The following is a 16590-nucleotide window of genomic DNA, read 5'->3' as shown; positions in this document are numbered from 1 at the left end:
GGGGGCTTGGCAATAAACAGTTGTACCATTTTATCAAATTACTTTAGCTAAGCTAGACAAAATGTTCACTTATGTAAAGAACAGAATTGAAAACATTTCATCGTTAGAATGATGATGTTTCAAAACATGTAAGAAATGTTGGCACCGTATTTTTTGTATTCTAAGAAATTATCAAAATGAATGCAAAAAATCCCTTCACAGGATAGCACACATGCAGAAAAAAATGGCCAATGACCATATGTGCAAGGCATGTTAGCCCTTCCAAGAATCACTAGTTCCCTAGGTTATTTAAAATTAACTTTGTTGATCTAATAAACTAAAGGAAAGATAGTATTACCCGAGCCAGTAAATGGAGAACCTCCAGGGAGCTGTTCAATATAAAATACTTGAATAAATAAAAACTTTCTGTTTTGTTTAATTTGAATAGAAGTGAATTCAGTTGACAAATATTGAAGAGAGGAAGTGTGGGAAAGAACTATAGCAAAGCTTTCCATTTTGTGAAGAACCAAAAAATTTTAATTGCAAACTAAGTTTTCACCCCCCACAAATTTGGAATTACTTGGTATTACCAACAGTTGTTTTTCCTTGGACATTTCATGATTGCATCTTATATTGAACTACTTAGATGAAAAGTGCATGGATAGGATTTGAGTGAGCAGTACATTCCTTAGGTATTTTAAACTCTTAAGAAGCAATCATATTTTAATAACCAGGGAGATACTATAATAATATTAAAATGGTGTTTATGGATGGTAAGAGATGGTTCTATCTTTAGGGGTACAGATAGCACAATATCCACATACTTTTGTGGCTTATAATAGGTAATTGGCACCAGAAGATATCACTAGCTTAAATTTGAGAAATTTTAAATTACAAACAATGAATAAAGTGAAGACTCTTTTAAAGAAATGGCTAGTAAAGATAGAAGTAAAAATACACAGAGGAAGGACATTTTCTTTATTAATAATAGCTAATATTTGTTTAGAAATTTTTAGTTTGCAAACTACTTTCACAAACATTTTTCTATTTGAGCTATACAACAATCCACATGAAATAGGTATTATTCCATTGTTTATAGGTTATTAAGTATGAAACGTCCGATTTCCTTGAGTAAGTTTTCTCTGACATTTCATTTTGACACGTTTTCTTTTATTTTTATTGTGAAGGTACATCCTCAGTCTTTCAAATAAATGTTTTGGCTTGTCATTATGCTTCAAATTTTTTTAGAACAATCTTTGTGAAACCATGGATAAATCAAAAATTCATGTTCAGTCATGGACCCAATGCAGCGCAGGCAGCACTAAATACCAGCGAAGTGTTTGGGAAGGATGTGGATAATGAACACACAGTACGTGGATGGTTTAAGAAGTTCTGTTCTGGTGATTTTAATCTTGACAGTGACCCATCTGAGCAACCTGTGACGAAAGTGGATGGTGATCAGCTGAAAGCTATAGTGGAAGAGACTCCACCTCAACCTATGCATGAATTAGCGGCAAGGTTTGACGTTACTATTCCAACAATATTGGACCATTTGAAACAAATCAACAAGATAAAGAAGCTGGATAGATGGGTTCTGCATGAATTAAATGAGCATCAGCAGAAAAATCATCTCGAAGCTTGCCTTTCTTTGCTGTCACAACATACAGGCAGACCATTTCTACACCATATTGTTACATGTGATGAAAAATGGATTCTTTTTTGTCAATCGCAAGTGTTCAGCACAATGGCTGGATAAAGATGAAGTGCCAATACACAGTCCAAAACAGAATATTCATCAAAAAAAGTTAATGTTGTCTGGTGGTCCAGGCTGGTATTATCTACTACAGCTTCATGAAACCTGGTCAGTTCATTATGGCAGATGTCTACTGCAATCAGTTGGATGAAATGATGAGGATGCTAGCTATTACACAGTAGAGACTGGTCAATAGAGACAGGCAAATCTTCTTGCAAGACAACTGCTCAACCACATATGGCACAAACAATGCTGTTCAAACTACAGAAGCTGGACTTGGAAACTCTGTCATCCACCATATTCACCAGACTTTGCACCAACTGACTACCACTTCTTCCAGGCTTTGGACGACTTCTTGCAAGGAAAAATATTCAGTTCTCAACAAGCTGTGGAAAACACCTTTCACAATTTCATCGCCACTTGCTCTCCAGGCTTCTTTGCTACTGGCCTAAACAAGCTACCATTAAGATGGCAAAACTGTGTTGATAGTTTAGGCGCATACTTGTATTAATTGTACTGCTTCTTGTTTGAGATATAATAAAGTACACTTTTGATTTGAAATTGGACATTGCATGTTTAATGGCCTAATATTAGAAAACTAAGGTTCAGAGAGATTCAGTCATATAAGTGATAGCCCTCTGACCACATATTTTCATCCACTTTTACTAAACTATTGCTTCACTTTTCACCTTCTCAATCAATTAAGAAATGTAACTTTTTCTTCTTTGATCTATTTGGACCAAATGATTGATTTGGGGCTTGGGAGCAGTGAAAGGAAAGGAGAAAGGATTACTTTCTAAGCTTCTATGAAATAAACACATAGATTAATGTTTATTAGTTGCTCTATATAGGTATATTACAGTTAGATGGTCAGTGAAAGTCAAATGTAATTTTAAAAATTTGTTCTATGTCCAATAATTGTCCAAAACATATTTCTTCCTATGGAAAAAGGAACATGGAAGTAGATATCCCAGGAAGATTTAGCAAGTGAACGGCTTGATCAGAAGTAGCTAATGTTCTGATAGAAACATCAATATATCACCTGTGTCCGTGACTCAGCAGAGACTATCTGGAAAATAGACATTGAGGGGGTAGGATGCGGAAGTGGACAGAAAGGGGTAAAGAAGCAGCTGGAAATACTTAAAATCTATAATGAGACAATTAAGCCTAATTAGCTGGCCCTGTAGGCAGAAAGCAGCCTATTAAGTCCAGATTCAGTTTTAATAACTTACCTGGTTTTTGAGGGTAGTGAGTCCAGAACACACCAGGAAATGTGATGCTTCATGGATGAGACTTTTAGGGTAGGTTTCTTAGAAAAAGAGTAGCAATAATCTGCAATGGACAGTGTATTTTTCTTTTGGGAACTAAAGTAAACATTCTGGTTCCCCAGGGAGAGGAATTATAGAGAGCCTCAGTTTTCTCATCTATTAAATGGAGATACCTACTCTTAAAAGTTATCATGTGGTTTAAATAAGATAAATATATATGAACAGGCCTAAAGCAATTCCTATTACAAAGCAAGTTCTTAGAAAATGTTAATTAAGAAACACATTTATTGAGTGCACTATTTGAAGCACTGACTGCCCCTGGGACCACAAAATGAGGCAAGTTCAATGCTCTTAATGCATCTGCTCTCCCCTCAGCACTTGCAGCTTTTATTTCCCTATAGAAGCAAGAGTTGATGACACTTCCTGACAGATTCTAAAATATGCTGCCCTGCCTGAAGCCACAGGTCATTTCAAAGGTAGCTAGAACTCCTAGGCAGTTTAGAGGAAAACTGAAATGAAAACCAAATTCTGAACCAAGATGAAGGGACCAGCTAAGCCAATTTCTCAAGTCTTATTCTAATAAAACTTTAGAGATTCTATCATAATGAAGCATTGGGAAACAGCAGATGATGTGGGCCTTGACCTCCAAAAGTCTCTTCTGAGATCACCTACTGTTACTTGGTTTGGAATGGATTATTTTCTTCACCCAGTGCCTCTGTGTCTCCTTGTTTGTCCCTCCTCTTAATTTTCTTTAGTTTGGACCAGAGCTTCATAACAGGAGACCTGACCTTTACTGACTGTATTAGTTTCCTATTATTACTACTGTAACAAATTCCTGCAATTTAGTGGCTTAAACAATGAAAATGTATTATTTGACAATTCTGGAGGTCAGATGTCTAAATTGGGCCTCAGTGAGCTAAAATCAAGGTGTCATCAGGGCTATGTTCCTTCCTGGAGGCTCTAAGAAAGAATCTGTTCCCTTGCCTTGTGCAGCTTCTAGAGATTACCTGCTTTCTTTGGCCCATTGCTCCCTTTCTCCAGCAATGTCAGACAGTGTTCTCCTCATGCTGCCATCTTTGTGGTTCTCCCACATCTGCTTTTCTCTTCTACTTTCAGGATCCTTGAATTATATTGGATTCACCTGAACAACCCAGAATAATTTTCGATTTTAAGGTCGGTTGATTAGCAACCTTAATTCCTCTTTATCATATAACCTAACATATTCACAGGTTGCACAGATTAGAAGGGAATTGGTCATTATTCTGCCTTCCATACTGATCTGTCACTAATGCCAAAGTGTTTCACACAATACTTATACAATAAATTCTCAGTAGCTGTTGGCTACCATCATTTTTAATTACCCTAATTATTTCTATCATTTGTTTCTCCTTGCCCACTTCTCCAACTCCGCAGTAATCCAGCTGTTATTTGCATTCAAATTTGGGGAAATGAGAAGTTTTACTGTTTTGTATATATTTGGGAGGGAAGCATACCCAGATTTTTGGGGTGTGTGTGTGTGTGTGTGTGTGTTTTGGGTTTTGTTTTGTTTTGTTTGCGATTCACATGCTACAAAATTCACCCTTTTAAAGTATACAATTCAGTGGTATTTAATATATTTAGAATATTCACAAGGTTGTGCAACTATCACCATTATCTAATTCCAGAACATTTTCATCACCCCAAAAAGAAACCCTTTTAGTAATTACTCCTTTAAGTAGTTACTCCTCTTTTCCCCTCCCCTATCCCCTGTAAACCACTAATCTGCTTTCTGTCTCTGCGGATTTCCCTATTCTGGACATTTAATATAAATGGAATCATATACAGCAGTCCCCACCTTTTCTTGTTGTTGTTCTAATATCATTTTTTTATTTCAGAATATTATGGGGGTTCAAATGTTTAGGTTACATATATTGCCTTTACACCACTGGAGTGAGAGCTACAAGCATGCCCATCCCCCGGACAGCACTGCACACAGTAGGTGTGAATATACCCATCCCCTCCTCCCCTCTCCCACCTGCCCCACACCAAATGAATGTTACTTCCATATGTGCACTTAAGTATTGATCAGTTAGTACCAATTTGATGGTGAGTATATGTTGCGCTGGTTTTTCCATTCTTGTGATACTTCACTCAGGAGAATGGACTCTAGCTCCATCCAGGATAATACAAGAGGTGTTAGTTCACCATTGTTTTTTGTGGCTGAGTAGTACTCCATGGTCCCCAACTTTTTTGATATCAGGGACCACATAGAAGATATGGAAGGTCCTTCACAGCATTCTTCACTTTCAGGTTGCATATATGTGCTAACTCCACATGTTCTTTCTTGATAAATAGTAAAGCGCTCCTTCAGTGGTGTTTCTGCAGTTTGTCTTTGCTCTTGTCACCACATGGAGTATATCTGGTAGACATCGGGGATGGGGACCTGAATAGCAGCAGCAGGGAAAGCCTGAGGTAAATAGCCCGAGTATCCTCTGTACATGGCAGCAGCATGGAAGAACTTTCCATGGAAGACAATATTTCCACAGATGGAGGCTGGGGAGGGATGGTTTCAGGATGATTCAAGCACATTACATTTGTTGTGCAGGCAGACCTCTCTGCTAATGATAATCTGTGTTTGCAACTGCTCCATAGCGCTAGCATCACTGTCTCAGCTTCACATCAGATCATCAGGAATTAGATACTCATAAGGAGTACACAACCTAGATCCCTTGCACGGGCAGTTTACAGTAGGGTTCACACTCCCATGAGAATCTAATGCTGCTGCTGATCTGACTAGAGGTGGAGCTTATGCGTGATACGAGTGATGGGGAGTGGCTGTAAATACAAATGAAGCTTCACTCGCTCACCCACTGCTCACCTCTTGCTGTATGGCCCAATTCCTAACAGGCCACAGACCAGTACCAATCTGCAGCCCAGGAGTTGGGGACCACAGATACAATATGTGGCCTTTGTGTCTGGCTTCTTTTACTGAGCATAATGTTCCTATGACTCATCCATATTACAGCATGTATCAGTACTTTGTTCTTTTCTATGGCTAAATAATCCATTGTATGGATGTACCACATTTTGTTTATCCATCAGTTAATAAACATTGGGTTGTTTCTACCTTTTGGCTATTATGAAATAATGCTGCTATGAACATTTGCACATAAGTTTTTGTGTGGACATACACTTTCAGTTCTCTTGAGTAAATACCTAGGAGTGAAATTCCTGGGTCAAATGGGAACTCTAACTTTTTGAGTAACTGCCAAAAGGTTTCAACAGTGGATCACCATATTACATTGGCTGTACCATTTTATATTCCTACTGCTGAAGGTTCTAAATTGTACAAAATAATAAATGAAATGTCCTACAAACAAAATGTTAGACAACATACTAAAAGAGTTACTGCTGTATTTTAATGTGACTTCTCTAAAGATAAAAAATGTTGGAACTTACAAAATGAATAACTTTCTATTGAATCATATCCCTGGAAACCCAGTACAGGTGATTAGTTTGGGGTTTTACCTAAAAGCCAAAGAATGTATCATTTCTATCTATGCATGATTTTCTTTTTTTTTTTTTTTTTTGAGACAGAGTCTCGCTTTGTTGCCCAGGCTAGAGTGAGTGCCGTGGCATCAGCCTAGCTCACAGCAACCTCAAACTCCTGGGCTTCAGCGATCCTACTGCCTCAGCCTCCCAAGTAGCTGGGACTACAGGCATGTGCCACCATGCCCGGCTAATTTTTGCTATATATATTTTAGTTGGCCAGATAATTCCTTTCAATTTTTTTTTTTTTTTAGTAGAGACGGGATCTCGCTCTTGCTCGGGCTGGTCTCGAACTCCTGACCTCGAGCGATCCACCCGCCTCGGCCTCCCAGAGTGCTAGGATTACAGGCATGAGCCACCGCGCCCGGCCTTATGCATGATTATTTATCATGTTATGTTAATATTTGCTTTTCCTGATGGCAATGAAAATATTAGTCTATAAATTGGCACTTCACCTTCAAATCATATTGGTTTCTGGATCTTTGTCTTGTTAGAAAACAAAACTTCCAGCTTCAATTATCATTCATAAAATGATCACATATACATTTAGCATACTAAATATATGACTACATACTTGGATATGCAGTTATAAGAGAGAGAGCTCATGTTTTCTCCTTTCACATCAGAAATAGTAAATGATACCTCTATGGGTAATACAAATGAGGAAAAAAGTCTTTAACAGATGTTGAATAAAGTTGTTTGCATGTTGTAAACAAAAATGTCCAGTTCTCCAGTTTTAGTGATACAACATACCATGTTGCAGTAAGAGGAACAGTGCTAACATAAACATTTCTGTTGTAATAATGTACCAGTGTCTCACATTTGCCTACCTAAGCTCAATGATTACCTAGGAATTCCATTTTCCTCGCCAGAACCAAACTGATTGTTCTTCACCCTCTTCTGACTTTATGCATCTCCAAACTCAGCATTCTATGACACTAACTTTAGTCCCCGCCTCTGATGCCTCCCACCCCATCAGAGACATAGAAAGAAGAACAGGAGCTTGGGAGTAAAGCAGACCTGCCTGATTGGGGATCCTAGCTTACTGACATTTTCCAGCTGGAGGATGTTGGGCAAACTACTTAACTCCTTTGAGACTCTCTGTTCACAGGTAAAATGAAGGAAATCATACCATTTCATGGGAGTGTTGTGACCATTAATAACTTCCAACAGTCCTTTGAATATACTAAGAACCACCTAAGTGGTTTTTAAGTAAATAAAGTACCAAATTCATTGCCTGCATATAAGTACTCAGGAAATAACTACTATTATTCAGTCACTCCACAAATATTTCTTGAATGCTAGACCCTATTCAAGGTACTAGGGATACAGCCATGATCAAAAAAGACCAAATTCCTTCACCAAGGAGCTTACATTATAGCAGAGTAGATAATAAATGAATAAATATATAAATTAATAGTCATCTCCCGTAAGAAAAGTAAAGTTGGTTGTGGGATTGGAAAATGACGGGGTAGGGGCACTGTGGGTACCATTTTAGATAGAGTGGTCAGAGAAAGTCTCTTTGAGGAAGTGACATTTAAATAGAATTGCCGCTCACATTACATTAGTATTTGCTCCTTTACCTTCTCCCTGCACATTTTGGTAGCTTGTCTCTTATGCTCCTTGTTTGCCTCAAAATTTGACTGGGGAGAGAGGTAGAATCAGAAAGTTTTTTGATCTGTACCTCAGAATATTAAATGAAGGGTTGAAATTTTAAAGTTCTGAATTTGTCTTTGTTCTGAGTAAACATTCTTACCTTGGAAAAGCTTTGTTCCCAAAGGAAGGGTTCTGGGCTGGCAATCTTGCAGTCATACTTTATTTGATTACCATAATCACCTCTCTAAGTCCATATTAAACTCAAGACAACAAAATCACTAATGGCTGTCATTTATTAAAAGTGCCAGGCACTGAGCAAGAGGAGTTACAGATGTTTTGTCATTTATTTAATCCTCACAGCTAACTTTATGAAATAAATATTATGTTCTCTTAATTACAGATGGGGACACTAAGGCTTGGATGAGTGAAGTGACCTTACCCAAAACCAGACCCAAATAGCAAAGTCAGGATTCAGGCTTAGATAAACTTTTTGATTTCAAAGCATTCAATCTTTCCAGCACCCTTGTCTGCCTACAGTGATAATTATCACTGTTCTCATTAATTATTACATATTTAGATAATACTTTATCTTAGAAGAATGAGATTACATGGCTTTGCCTATAATCCTAACACTTTGGGAGGCTGAGGCAGAAAGATTGCTGGAACTCAGGAGTTCAAGACCAGCCAGAGCAAGAGTGAGACCCCATCTCTACTAAAAACGGAAAAATTAACCTGGCGTCATGGCATGCGCCTGTAGTCCCAGCTACTCAGGAGGCTGAGGCAGGAGGGTCGCTTGAACCCAGGAGTTTGAGGCTGCAGTGAGCTACCTGATGCCACTGTATTCTATCCAGAGTGACAGAGTAGGACTCTGTCTCCAAAAAAAAAAAAAAAAAAAAAATTACATGGCTTCATGGCTTATTTTTTAAAATTCACCTCTATTAAGCGACTACTTTTCATTCAAACACAGTATTTTCCTAATATATACCAGGCACTGTTCTAGGTACTAATACTATACTACTAGTACACCACTAATAATTATTGAGCATCTTCTATTTTTCATGTATTATAACATTTAATCTTCACAATAACCCTCAAAAATAGATGTTTTTATCCTTGTTTTATAGATGAGGAAATTGAGACTCAGAGTGATAAGTAAAATATCTAAAGTTAAAAGTATATAGTGGAGTCAGACACCTGGGCCTGTTTACTACAGAGCCCTGCATCATTCTCCTTTACTGAGAAACACAAAGATACACAATCTCAGCTCTCCAGAAGCTAATCTGAAGATACTGTTGATGTAGGTTGGTAGAGCTAATAATTTACATATACACATTATAAATTTTATCTCATTTAATCCCCACAGTAACCCTGATCAAATGGTGTTAGTGGTGGTATAATATAGATGGTATTATTGGTGTTACTAGATACATGCTTGATTATCTGCAATTCAAAGCAGAATGATACTATAGACAGACAAAATGCTATGAGAATCCAAAGGGAGAAGGGAAAATGCTTCAGTGGGGCTTGGGAGAGCTTAGTTCAGACATTGAGAAAGATATTATTTGACCTGGTCCTTGAAAAATAAGAATAGCATTTGTATAGGTCTAATGTTATCACCAGTTGACAGAGGAAGGTCTATCTAAGAAGAATAACTTGGTCCCATAGCCAATTGACCAAGCAGAGATTGTAATTTGATCTGCCTTACTCTTCACCCAGGACCTTGAATAGCACATCCAGAAAGACTCATTGGCCTTTTGGCATTTCTTTGTGAACAAAACTAAGTCTCTGATTCTGTTGGACTCCTGAAACAAAGTATGTCAGATTGAAGGGAAAAGAAAAATGACAGATCAGATCAGCCACTCCTTAAGAGTCAAAGCATCCTGGTCCTGCCATGACCTCAGTTTCCTTGTCTGTAAAGTGATGTATAATCCAATGTTCCTCAAATATTTGGAGGCATCTGAATCACCTGGAGGGCTTGCTAAAACAAAATTGCTGGATCCCACCCGCAGAGTTTCTGATTCAGTAGATCTGGAATGGTACCTGGGAATTTGTATCTAAGAAGTTTGAAGGTGATGTTGATGCTGCTAAACTTTGAGGACCGTTGGCCTCTTCTCTGAGAGTTCCTTTCCTCTCTAATGCTCTATTCAGAAACTCTACTAATAGCATAGAAATTAGGAGGTCTGAGCCATATAGTTCCACCTCCAGCTAAATATGCCACTTTAAGCAAGACACTTAACCTTTCTCTGCCTATTTCTTCATCAGCAAAGCAGGGTTCATAGCTCCCTGTGGCATAGGATGAATGAGAGAATTCAATCTCCCATTAAAAAGACCCCCCCCCTTTTAAAAGAATGCTATATAAATTATCAGTTGTGCGTATCCATGTGTGAGGATTCTGCTTTGACAGAATCCTTGAGGAAACTGTAGTCTACCTTTAAAGTGAAAAATTGATAGGAAATGTCTCTTCTGTCTTCTCTATAAAGAAAAGGACACTTAGTTTAAGAAGAAGTGTACCATGGAAAATGTAGTTAAAATCCAAATGACCCATAAGGGACTCCATCCTTTTTTGCAGATAAAAGTTTCCCTCCCATTTAACAAATGAATGTTTTTAAAAGAACATAAATAAAAGACAATAATAACTTAGAGCTATCTAGGCACCTGAGTCCGTGAGCTCTTTAGGGCCTTGGCACCTAAAGAGAAGGGGAGAAAAGATCCTTGTCTCTGAGGCTTTGAATACTTTCCTTGAGGCATTAGGGAAGCTCTGGGGGCCCTAAGAACTAAAAAGGCTGAGATGCCTGGGGCATGAGTCTGTTAGATCCAATAAAGAGCCAGAAAAAAAATGGCTGGTAAGTAATTTTGCTATTTCATTTGGTGCAAAAGAGAAGGCAAAACACCAGCATATTCAATGAGCCAAAGCGCAAAATGTGACACGGATGTAAATGCAGGCTGGCCCCTTCTCAGGAACATTTCTAAGCCTGAATGAAGCACTCAGTGCTGAGGCTGGTGTACAATAACATGCATTTTAAACTGTGGTGACCCTTTTGTTTCTCTGATAGGCGAAGATGAGGACGAATTTGAGAATTTCATGCTGCCTCTTACAGTTGCTTTTGAAACAGTATTACAAATATTCAACAACAACTTTAAACAAGAAGATGTAAAGGTAGGTTTTTTTTTTCCAAACATGAGAAAAGACAATTTTGTTCTTTCAAAAGTATCTAGATCCGGAAAAGGGTTTTACATATCTGTGTGTGTTCTATGCCTCCTCAGACCTGCTTTCCCAATTACATGTGTCTTTGAGTTGCGCTTTTCACTTAAGCATGTCTCTAGTTTCTTATACAAATGGACTTTGAGGTTAGCGAATGGTTTAGGACAGTCAGTTCATGATCAGATGGCACAGATTTGTCTCTTGTGGCAGTTACTATCTTTAATTGAACATTTCTCGTGGGTACACCATTTTAAACATCCCTATTCCCTCATCTACCCCGCACTCTGTTTCAACATATCCATATGGAGGAATACACAAACATACACATGCTAAAACACTACATCTCTAAATATTTTTTTAAACAAGAATTTATATAAATCAAGACTTTATTAAATGGCTAGGCATATATGTATAAATAGGAACTGGTCTTTGAAGTATTGCATTCTTAAACTGAACAAAGTGATTAGGATAACTGATAGCTAAATAAGGTTTTTATGTGCCTGTGGGAGCCATATTAGGATTGATTTGACAAGTCAGTTCAGCTGTGGCAACAGTCATAATATCTAAGACATTATGTTTTATTAGTAAAATCCTTAAGTGTAGCAAGCTGTCTGTGACAAAACAGCCCCATATTTTAAGGTGGGGGATGGGGAGCACAAGCTCCACTAAATAGAAATAGTATCTCCTAAGATTATAATGTATCAAAGCTATATTAAATAGATTGACACAGATTATTATTTTTAAAAGACTAGTAAATATACTCCAGAGAATGTAGGCACCTGTGTTAGTGGTGCTTGAGTCATATATTTTATTGTTATTTGAAATATGTTGGAAATATTAACCATCTTTTGCAAGCCTTCTTTTTATCCCCCAAAATAAATAAATAAATAAGCAGTAAGAAGACAAATAGAAAAATGGTGGCCATTGATGATTATTTTTACATAATTGTTCTACCGAAAGCTAATTTGCCAAATACTACACCTTTTCATTTAAAATAGATTTTGTAAATGAATATTTATCAGCACGTCATAGTCATAGAATTTTAAAACAAAAAAGGATCTTACAGATTTTCTTTGTGTTTATAGTCTTCCTGAAATTCTGCACTAGAGTTTCTACTCAGGTTAGCTGTATCTTTGGATGTCTTCCAAATACTTTTAATGACCAAGAAAATCTTTGTAGCTTTAAGGTGGCTATTGGTGCCCTTTATCAAAAAGAAGCAGTGAAGTTGAAAAACATCATCTTTATAAAATTACATCTGTTTCATTTGAAGATTTCATTATATTCCAAGCCCGTTTTTGATGTAATCCCATCTAGTTTGATAGAAACCATCTTCCTAGAGTCATTTTTAATGGAGTTCCAGTGATGTATCCCTAAACCAGCAAGTTCTTAACGACCCTGGAAAGTGACTGCTTGATTACACTTTAACGGTATTTGCAAATAAAATCACAAGTAATTAAGGGGAAATCTCCAGGCTTTTGAGCAAGTTTGATGCATGATAACTGCCTGATTCAGCTTCATCTAGAGTAATGCTGTGTAGGCAACAGCTACTGAGATCAATAGCAACGTAATGATAGTGGCAGAATTAAGTGAGTAACCTGAGAACTGTGCCTCAGAATGCATGCAGCTGCCACGAACCAAGGCCACACAGTGCACTCGGTGCTTCCGTCCTAAATGTTCATCAAAAGACGCCCTGCAGGAAAATGGAGTTAGATGCTCTTTATTGCTGATCGTGTCTCTTGCCACATTTATCAGGGAAATTGGATTAGCAGTTGGCAGCTGCAGGTAGACAAGATTCTGCAGTGATTAAATATGCAGCTTGGCTGCATTTGTTGTGACAGACCTTTAGTAAATTCTACTGTAAGCACCATCTGTCTAATTTGTATAAAGAAAACTTGGTGCTTTAAGCTACTCATAAAGAACTAAATCTGTTGCTTTATCATAAACAAAACTTTTGCACTAAATGCTTTTAAATGTAATTTATTAGGTTAAGGCTATTTTTCTATCATGATGAATAAATAATACATGCAAAAGTGCTTTCAGGTACTTCATTTTGCAAGTACTAGAGATAAAAACATTTCTGTTTTGTTCTTCAATAAAGTAGTTAGTATTCCGATCCACAGGAGGTGATGCTGTTAAAATATCTCTATGAAAATGCCGCAGGACTGCCAAATTCATTTAATTTGCAACCCTTACCAGAATTTTCTGTCTATTTATAGATATTTTTCCAATGCAGATTTCAAGATGAACTTAAATATTAAGGACCTATGTTGCCAAATTGAAATATAGTTTTGAGGGGAAGAAATCCTGCAAAACTCTTAAATGTATAGCTTTGTTTTCTTACTTAGTCCTAATAAAACTGAAAAGAACATTGAATTTTTGTCTTGGGTTTTTCTCTTCAATGTAAAGGGGAAAAAGAAAGAAAATACTGTGACAAATCCTGGCTTTACATTATTATTTCAAAATATGTGTTTTCCCCCTATAATTGTATCCATGGTAAAATATAGCCCAATATACCCCTGACTCATGTATCATTTTTGATTTGGCCATGACATCACCGGCTTTAAGGAAAATGAATGAAAACTTCTCAGAGGAGGAGGAGTAGTTAAATAGGAACCTGCTATCTTTAGTCCCTTCGTAAAAACTCCACAATGTTAAATTATTTAAAATCCTTGATTTTCAGCATGCGCACATTAAAAGTTTTCGCACTAAGTGCCAAATGTTGCAAACAGCACTTTAACAGAATGATTTTGCTTTGATCCCTGTAGCAGTTCCTGAATAATTTATCACAGGTTATTGCCTTAATTCTGGAGAGGGATAGAGCAATAAAGGCAGATGAAAACACTCCAGTTGAAACACCTTGGGGCCTGCTCATTCCTCTGACACGGCTCTTTTGTTGGAACTATTTAGAGGTTATTAAGATGTGTCTTCAGAATTAAGAGTATGCTGTAAGGATGAAGACAGCCATCTTAATTCTAAAGACAAAGCACAATGACCCTTCACCTTCTTTTTCTTTGTTGTTATTATATAGTAGAATTATGAGGATAATATTATAGCTGCCCCCAGTAGTGCCACTACAGTAAAGGGTCTGTCAGACTTTCCATTAGAAACCCTGTTTTGGGGGTCAGGGTGGAAGGAGCCTCGTTTCAGCTGTTTCCCAGCCCATTCATCTCACACTTGGCACACAGACAACTGTTCACCATGCAGCAGACTGAAGCACTCAGCAGTTTCTCCTTGAACTATCCTAAAAAGAATCCATAGGATTAGATCCCTAGACCTATCCCACTCCCCAAAACAGCCTCACTAAAAATATAGGAGCCTCTTACTCTTCAGATCAATCTAGAGTCTAGTGTTGACCAACCGTAGGAGAAAGGCAACTTTTAAAATAAACCTCTATGTACTATTTTAAATGAGATAGTAAACTGTGTGTGGCTCCTCCTCCCCCAAATTTCAATAAGATCACCTCTCACTCTCAAATTATTTAGTAGCCTGGTTTGGTTAACAGTTTTTCTGTGTCGTAACCAAGCTGAGTATGTTTTGGCTAATGAGAGAATACTTTCTTACTGTTGTTTGTGTATCTGTGTAGATTATTATAGTATTCCTTGCTGCTTTGAGAGAAAAGGTATTGTTTGAGCATAAGAAATCTGTTTCTTATTCACATTAACACTGCATTTTTCTATTCAGTTGAATTTATTTAAAATACACAGTTATATGCTTCCTCTGCTCTGTAGTAACATTTCATAAAATAATACATTGATAAAATTTCATAGCCACATTTTACTACATTAAAAAAACCATAGATTTGAGCAATTAGAGCACTACTATTAACTTGGCATCTTTTAAGGAAGGAAAAAAATGTGGTAAATTAAAAATTAACCTTTTTGTATAATGAGGATAGTTTAAAATATTTCATTAAAAGCCCTTTGTACTAGGCACAAGAAAAGTAAAACTGATGGTTCCTGTTGGTTAATTTAGAATTGAGTGGTGGGTATCTCATGTATATGTGGAAGCTTAAGATTATTTGAAGAGTAGCCTGAAACTTGTAAGTATATGTAATAAAAATAGAATAAAAAGTCCACTTTAATAGAAAGACTGCAAAGCCAAGTAATCAGAAAAATTGTTCGAAAAAGGCTTCTCAGAAGATGTATTTTGTTCTGTAGGCTATGAGGGATGTGGCAGGCTGAGAAAGAGAGGAACAGGTTCCAGGTGGTGAAAAAAGGCAAAATGTTGTTTTTTTAAAAAAAAAAATAGCAGATCGTATGAGAGAACTACAAGGAGGACAGCTGGTTATAGAAAAACAAGGACTGGTGAGATTATGAGAGAAAAAGGAGTAAGTCATTTAAAGAAGCAGAAATAGAAATTCAGATAACCATCATTCTATAAACTGTTAGCATAGAAACTGAATATTCTTATAAGCATCATTTTATAATTATAAGATTATAATTATATTGAGTCACCTTTTAGGTAGAAAGAGTATGGAGGATGAGAAATTCCAGATACTTCTGAGAGTTAAACTATTATTTGCTGCTTTGAAATATTATTCAGCCATTAAGATGAGGGTCAGAATTCACTGCCTCTTTAATGATAATTTACACACCTTCCTAAAGAGGTTTTCATTTATTACCAAAGTGTGAGAAAAGAAAATCTGGTAAAAAGAAAAGTTCAGAGACCATTTTCTGGCCAGATATTTCCACTGAAACAAGTATCTTCAGAAATTACAGTTGTATAATGTATCTCAATTATCTCACCCCTTTGTTTTGCAGTTATGTTTATTTGTGCTCTTTGTTCTGACATTCTAGCATCTGTTCATGGGTTTTCTGTGCTCTTCCCAAGCATCATGCTAAGGACAGCTTAATTAAGAGTTGGAGTACAAGTCAGAGCTCTTTTATTCAAGAGTCAAGTGGTTTTTTTCCTCTAAAACTTAGGGAACACTTGCTATGTATCAGGCTTTTGCTAGGCATTTTCACATAAATTTATTAGACTTATTTCTCACAATGTCTCTGTGAAAGAGGCTTTATTAGCCCCTTTTATAGATGAGAAAACCAAGACTGATAAATTGTCTTGCCTTTAATCTTAATGGTAAATAAAGCTGGGATTCAAATTCAAGTCTTAATATATCAAATATAGAACTTTTTTCCTTATATCTTTTCCTTGCTTGGGGAATGCAACTGCCATTCTGGGTATATCACAGTACCTATAGATCACCAGGCCAGTTTTATTTTGTCCTAAAGTTATTAAGGATATCCATTAGGAATCTTTAAATGCCA

General features: G+C 36.9%; 1 protein-coding gene across 1 annotated transcript in view; it reads left to right on the top strand.

Moving 5' to 3' along the window:
- Positions 1-16590, top strand: part of RANBP17 (RAN binding protein 17) — a 250922-nt gene that overhangs the window by 224998 nt on the left and 9334 nt on the right. The window contains exon 18 of the mRNA XM_045551185.1: positions 11178-11281. The gene's annotated coding sequence lies outside the window, so the exon portion shown is untranslated. The remainder of the gene's footprint in view (positions 1-11177; positions 11282-16590) is intronic.

The sequence above is a fragment of the Lemur catta genome, chromosome 5 (assembly GCF_020740605.2).
Source record: "Lemur catta isolate mLemCat1 chromosome 5, mLemCat1.pri, whole genome shotgun sequence".
NCBI classification, from domain to species: Eukaryota; Metazoa; Chordata; class Mammalia; order Primates; family Lemuridae; genus Lemur; species Lemur catta.
Note: the sequence above shows the minus strand (reverse complement) of the source record. Positions and strands in the feature narration are given on the sequence as shown.